The sequence below is a fragment of the Melanostigma gelatinosum genome (assembly GCF_949748355.1).
Source record: "Melanostigma gelatinosum genome assembly, chromosome: 17".
NCBI lineage: Eukaryota > Metazoa > Chordata > Actinopteri > Perciformes > Zoarcidae > Melanostigma > Melanostigma gelatinosum.
In genome coordinates this window covers 5,665,960-5,673,431 of record NC_136650.1, presented here as the reverse complement: position 1 = coordinate 5,673,431, position 7,472 = coordinate 5,665,960, and positions in this window count along the sequence as shown.

Below are 7,472 nucleotides of genomic sequence, written 5' to 3'. Positions count from 1 at the left end.
CTACCTGTGGGAATAAATAATGAATAATCATAACCCGAACCGTAACTGTTTACATCTACAATGATTTACATCCAAAGATCTAGTCTCACTGTTTGATTAATTGTTTCTAATTTCAACTTCAGCTAGCAAATACTGCTTCAGTTGTGAGTCTGATGAGGACCAGCAGAGGCCGAAACGTCGCTGATTAAACCACCGAGAGCATTTCAAGTTGAGTTACTGCCCTGTTGGATCCGCAAAATATCCCAAACATATTTGTGACCAAACACGAATGCTGGCTCTCTGCCGTCGCTACGATGAGTGGAATAGAAAACAATCTTACCTGCAACTTTCAAAAATCCATTCCTGGCATTTCAGGGTTAAAAAACAAACAATTTAAAAACGTAGCCTGTTGTAGTGGGCCTGAACCAGAATGGGAGACCAGCAGCAGGCAAACTGTAACCCTGGGAATGTGTGCCATCCTGCATGATAGATATCAGTGATTTGCTCCAGGCTTCAGACTGTTACTCACAGGAAGTCACTGTTTGAGTGGGTTTACACAGATGGAGACCATTCTTAGTCAACATTCACATAAAAATCAGTCAGGGCCCTTTTTAGTTTCTGTTTTTTTTCTTCTTCTTCTTCTGGCCTCCTTTTCATTGTGTGTAGACAGTGGCGGAGACTTTGCTGTTTTGCTGGGCGGGGGCGACGACACCTTTATATGTTTGAGAGCTTTAAACTTCACATTTCACGAGGATCCGCAGCTTCACACGGACACGAGTAAGCTCGGCCTCATCATTCACAAAAGAAAAAAAAAAGTTTTGAACACGTCATGGGAGTTACAATTCTTTAAGACTACTATCATGTAGACAGACAACATGGTTTCATTCTCTTCAGTGTTGCGCTCCCAACGCTACGGGGGCCCTGAGAGGGCAGTGAGAATAAAGTATAAACAGAACTACAATGCGTCCATGGTGTTCACATCTGTCCACATCTGTCTGTGATTTATTGTTTTCTTTCCTGTGTTTATGACTTAAGTACAGTTGAAAAAAATCAGAAAGGATGATCTTTAGAGTAGACAATGTTGTACTTTTGTCACAATCATTCAATTGTTGTCAAAATACTCATTTCCTATATACAACATGGGGTAGTGGTGCATTTCAATATCTTGTGGCTGAAATGAGTATTACAATAATAAACACTCTTACGTACAAATGAACCCCTCCAAAACTTTTTTGTTTTCACTAATTGTAAAAAATGTAAAAAATATCCAGGCACAACGTTTCCCCGCCACCGGTTTCACCATTTCTTCTTCTGTTGTTCAGTCATAAACACAGGAGAGAATAATTTCCATCAGACTTATTTATTTATTTTTTCCTCACTGGCCTCTCAGGGCTTCCGTACCACTGTGATGATGATGATGTGGCAGGAGAAAATGACCAGCAGTTATTGGCCTTCTGGTCTAAGTTATGAAGAAACTCTGTTTCACCTGATGTGCTCCAGGATGAGTTTCCTAATTGTTAGTCCGTCTGCTGTCTGTCTGCTAATGAGAGCCACGCTGGACCAGGAGGCTCAAACATCCTCACATATGTTGCTCTAACGTGCCAGAGAGGCCTGCAGGCCTCCTCTTACTGCTGCAGTCTGCGTTTGAGCAACTGGTGGCAAAGGTGATCAGATACCAGCAGCAGTGAGCATTTTATCTGCAGTTGGGCATTTTCATCTGTAAAAATGGAACATTATGTTATGAGTTGATATTATGCATATATCTAAAATGTTTGTCTGCTAAATAACTCGTAACTATGAGTGTTAAGGAAGGAAAACAATACAGTTACCACTTATCAAGTAGAAGTAGAAAGTTAGAGGCAATGGTAATGCTATAAAATAATAGTATTTTTGGGATCTATAAAGAATTTAGACTTTTTACTATTTCAAAGGAATTTTTTTTGGTGTCAAATGTAACATCTTCAACTTGTAGGCTTTTTTTGTGACAGCGTTTGATCATGTGAATCAACAATATTTTATTTTACCTACAATATTCTGATCAGTGGACTTCATTAAAAGAGAACGGTGTCCCTGACATTCTGTACAGTTCACACATGTAAAGCATTTAAACTAAATCTTTTCATCATTTAAACTATTTTCTAAACTTTTTACTCCAGTAAAGTACAAGTACCTGGAAATTGTACTTCGACAGAGCCCTTGAGTCCTTAATCTCCGTCACGCGGTGTTGCAAGAAGTCGCATTTAGTTACAAAAAACATGATCCGTTGTTTGCGGATTCCTACCTTGAATATAAAAGCATTTTGTTTCCCAGATTAAGTGAATGCAAACTAGAATGTTTGTCAGAGTTGATAGGAAATGCTGTTTCTGTTAATGCTCGAGTTGAAACAAAGAGCTACCTGTGGCTGGCCTGCTTTGTTAGTCAGCCCTGAAAAGACCTCTTCCTTTCACTTTGATCTGGAAATACCTATTCTTATTCGAGACATTTGTGCTGTCTAATTGTGTCCGGGGCGGCGTCCCGCTGGCACATTCAAGGCGTTCTCCTCTTTGTTTTAAGAAATCTATTGCCTGAAAAGTCCCTCTTCATTTGACATGTGATGCTTTCAGCTAAGATGCTTCCACTGAATCTGGTTAAAAACAGACAGGCACTGGTGTATTTCATGTAAAGGGGGCGACTGCATTTCATTGTAGTTGTTTCCTCTACCGGCCTCAGATGTTATACTCGCTCTAAGGTTGTAATTAACTACTGTTTTATAGCAGCCATTGTTGTAATTAGCACGCAAGTTTGTGAGAAGGAATAATTTCCTCTTTTTTTTCCCCTCCTGAAATTTGCAGTTTTTTCTTTTTTGCCGTTAGGTTCGTTGTCATGTAAGCTTGCACGTCAACAAAGCCCCAAACACATCATTATGGAGCTTTTATGTGTAAGACAAACAGCAGCCGCGGAGGTGTTTTAAACTGCGTCCTTGGTTCTCCCATGCTGCTCTCAATGGAGAGATTATCTCAACACCTTCACCACAAGTTTCTTCGAAACAACAACAAAAAAGTTACCAGGAGCAAATATTCTCCTTTTTTCTTGCTTGTGCTGCCACAAAATATTGACACCGACGCGATATTATACCCACACTTTTAGAAATACGTTTCATTTTCGTCCATTCCTTTCCACCTCCTTTCCACCAATCTCCCCCCTTTTCGGATCCCAGTTCGCCGGTATCATCAGCTTCCTCATTTACGGCTTGAAGGCGATCCTGACACCCGGGACGTCATGTGAAACCATGAAGGACAGGAGGCAATAAGTCGGGAGAATAGCAGCAATCTTCGGGAAAGTTCCCCATTCACTCTCACTCCCGTAGTTCTCTGTCCTCTTATCCAGCCTTGAAGATAAAGAAGAAAAAAATCAATACAGAAACACAGTGTCAGATAAAAGCGGAGAGGGGGGGAAGGGGGACAGGGCCAAGTTGGGTGTAGTGAATTAAAGCGATCAGAAATTTCCCGGCCACTCAGCCCCTCAGTCTACATAACCTAACAGCCCTGTCTCAGTGCTGTCTATCACTCTCCACTCTCCGTTCAATCCCTCTTTGTTCACTTTTGATTTCTTTTTGGTCTATTCCCCGTTTGCTTTGTGTTTTGGGATGAAGGACCTGCTCCCCATTCAGCTACAATAACTGCTGAGTGAAGGTTTTGGATATTGCGAGGGAGCCCGTCTGAGCTTCCATATCGGCGTTGACGATTGCTGGTCTCTCTGGAGGGACGTTAGGACTGTCTGGAGTGATCAGACCCTTTGTTTTTAGGCGTGTTTAGCGGCGTGGCTCTATGGCAGTGTTGGTCGGTCAGCCCACCACTTTGGTTCAGACTGAAATATCTCAACAACTATTGGATGGATAGCCAAGATTTGTTTGCGCAGACTTCATTGTCCCCAGAGGATGAACCCTGATGACTTTGCTGACTTTTCCTCGAGAACCACAAGCATGTTAACATTTTAGTTTTTAAGTGAACCGTCTTGACAACTACTGGATAGATTGCCATGAAATCATGTACAGACATTCATGGTTGCCAGAGGATGAATCCATCTTACTTTGCTGATCCTCTGACTTCCCTTTTAGAGCCACCATGAGGTTCACATTTGAGTTAAATGTCTTAACCATAAATAGGTTGCCATGAATTGAGTAGACATGTTCATGTTCCCTGGATTAACTAAAAATGGATGATGCTCCACTGCTTTTTTTTAGAGCAATCATCTGGACAAAATGTGGATTTGTCCAACACTCTGTTTACAGCTAAATAGCAAGTGTTAGCATGCTACCACGCTACCATTAAAATCATCATCATCATTCTGCACAAGACCATCAGCGAGAAGATTGTCTGTTGTCTAATACTGCGTTCACACCAAACGCGGTGCAAATTATTCACGCAAGTAGACGCGATGAGACTGGAGTGACGCGAATTGCCGATGGCGGGATTGGCGGGATTGGCGGGATTGGCGGGATTGGCGGGATTGGCGGGATTGGCGGGATTGGCGTGAAGAAGGTCGTATTGCTGGGCTCGCTCGAGGGAAGGGAGACATGGAAAACCAGAACCAGGACTCCGGGTAGCAGACTGTCAGACCCTGCTGCAGTATAATGAGAGGCTTTCTTAAGGGACACTGGTGCTCGGGAACACTACCACTTTTGTCCACCGGGATCGCCAAAATCAACACAAAATGAAAGTTACTCCGAGTAACTTTGAAATATCTTGGTATTGTCTTATATACAGTACTGCTTTTGAGTGAATTATAAGTACATACACAAATCTAGAAAGGAAAACATTCATTCCTGAAACAATCATACTTTAACATCAGCGTGTTATGTTTCCCTTGTGAGCATGTTATCCCGCTAATGTTAGCATGTAGCCCAAATGTTGCCATGCCTACTATGAGTAAAGCCTCACAGCACTGCTAATTTAAGTGCCTTCGTCTTGTTTTATCTGCTTCTTGTTCAAATATATATACACCCTTGTTCCCTCTGTCTCTCAGGTCTTCGGCACCTCCTCAGGCACCAGATCACACCGACATCTGATGAGCTGTAACAGACACCAGGGTTGCATGTGATGCTCTGCAGGACGTATTTCAAAAGGGGTTGAGGTCATATTTCAGCGTTTCAGGGTGAGGCCCGGTCATGTATTAATTAAAATCCAAATACCCTGTATTGATTGTGTTATCAGGCTAGTGCAGCCTGGCCACGGCATATTGATCCGGCCTGTGATTTATGATCATTTTCGAGAAAAAATCCTTTTGTGTGATTATATGAGGAAACAGAGCCTGAGTGAGTGTAATTCTTTTAGATCTATTATGTAGCGCGGGGCTGGCGGTGGCGGGCCAGACAGACTGCCAGCCTGAAGCCCCCAACAAGAGAGATATTTTTCAACGAAACAATTGTTATGATCCAGTTGGTTTCATTGAAACGTAAATCAAATGAGGCAGCAGGCTCCACAGAGCTATGTGTTTCAAAGTGAGGCTGCACTTCTTACCGTTGGATACTTCTAATCAGAGGATTTGACTTTATGCTTGAAAGGGTTAGCTCATCTAATTCGCATATCTTTATCAGAGCAAGTGACGCACAACAAGCAAAGCATAGAGCAAGTGACGTAGTATATCGAACCACCGATGTTGAAAGGTACATGGTACAATAACGAGTAGAACGTTCAAGAAAGTCCTATGGGTGGGTGGGAGTGATGGTGGATGGGTCAAACAAACACAGGACTTTCACTCAGGAGACCTCTGATTATGTCCTATGTTAAATCATAAGTAAACAATGACTTAACGCTGATGTAATGTTACGTAAGAAAAATCGGCTAGGTGGTTGTTATTTATTTACTTTAGTTACATTGTTATGTGAAGTTGTTACTTTCTTATATTTTAGTTTTGTTGCCGAAACCAAACCAATTATGCTTTCCATATGGTGGCACTGTGCATTTCTGCAAGCGTGATACTAGGCTGATATGAAATGTATCCATAACACATATTTTTGGTTCAGTAACGGCGAATTTCAACATACCTGCGATTTGCTGAAACATGTAATGCTACATTTCTTTCTGCCGACTAAGATGGGGTTTGAGGTATTTACTTTATAAAGTGGTGCCACCACCGAAATATAATGGAGGTGAATGAATTTATTCATTTATATTGCTAGAAACAACATTGATATAAAATTGCAATCATAAAATTGGTAAAAAAAACCAATGCCAAGATTTGTTATTAAAATCTGTGAGTGCGGTGAAAGTATAGGGAGTGACTGTGGTTCCATTTTTAAAAAGTAAAAAATGATCTGGCAGATTGATGGGCCACAAACCCTCATGGCCATCCACCACTCGGACAACCACACCCATTCATTCTGCCTCATTACACAAAGGGTTACACCGCTGGCATGCTAACTGTGTGCTGCAGATTTACCCAACGTGAACTTCATTTCTAGAGATACTTAGTTTGCTCAAAGTACTAAAGAAGGACATTAGAAGAGGTTGCCAACAAGGTGTCTTTCCAAAAAAGACCAAAAAAAAAGTTCCGGATGAGACTGGGTTGTTTTGTTCAAATGTGTAAAACAACCAATGTTTTACATTGTCACATATATTCTGTACCGGGCCAACGGAATATTCTGGAGAATATCCTAGATGCCTTATGGATCCTTTTATACACGTTTCCTCTCAATTCAATCTCACAGATTTGTTTACTTTAGGATCTCCTCTAGAATTTAGGTTCTTGGGGTTTGAACAACCTTTGGCTGCACAGCATGAGTTAGCATCGGCTATTAGCTCGTCATCTCTCCATCTGAGAACACATACAGCAGCTCTCACATTCCTCAGCTGGCAGCGGCTCACAGGACGCTCCTCTGCGTTCAGCTGCTATTAACAGACATTTACTGTAATCTCGCAGGTTCCCGTGGATCCTGGTTATACCTGGACCCAGTGGTGGGCCGTCAGGGCCTGCAAGGCCTTCTCTGCTGGCCTAAACAGAATCACAAAATTACAGCTATTTTGTAATTTAATCATTTTTCTTAAATACACTACATGTATTGTAATTTATAAAAATATTTTCCCCATTATCTTATTTTCTCATTGCACAGCTCCTGTCTTCCTCAGTTGCTCTGCTTCCAGTGCAGCTTGTTTTAAGTAGAGCTTTTATCCAATCAGATCTCACCTCTGTGTCTCTAGGTAAGAAGAGAGGCCCGAGGCCTGCAGACTCTCACCTGCAGCCAGTGCAGATTAAAGTAAATGGGGACAATATTGTTGATCGTCATAGTCTTCAACCAATCAGATCTTTAGTTTGACATGTTGGGCATATTCTTTGACGTGCCAGAGCCTGCTAGCTGGCACGCTAGCAGGTACAAGTACGTGATTGGTCAGTGGGCTAGCGTGACATGCTGCCTCTGTCAAGCGGACATTTTCAGCCCTCAAACGCATTAAAACGTATTCAAGACATACAACTGGAGGCTCGACTGTCTTCACTGGCGTCCATGACTCGAGAGA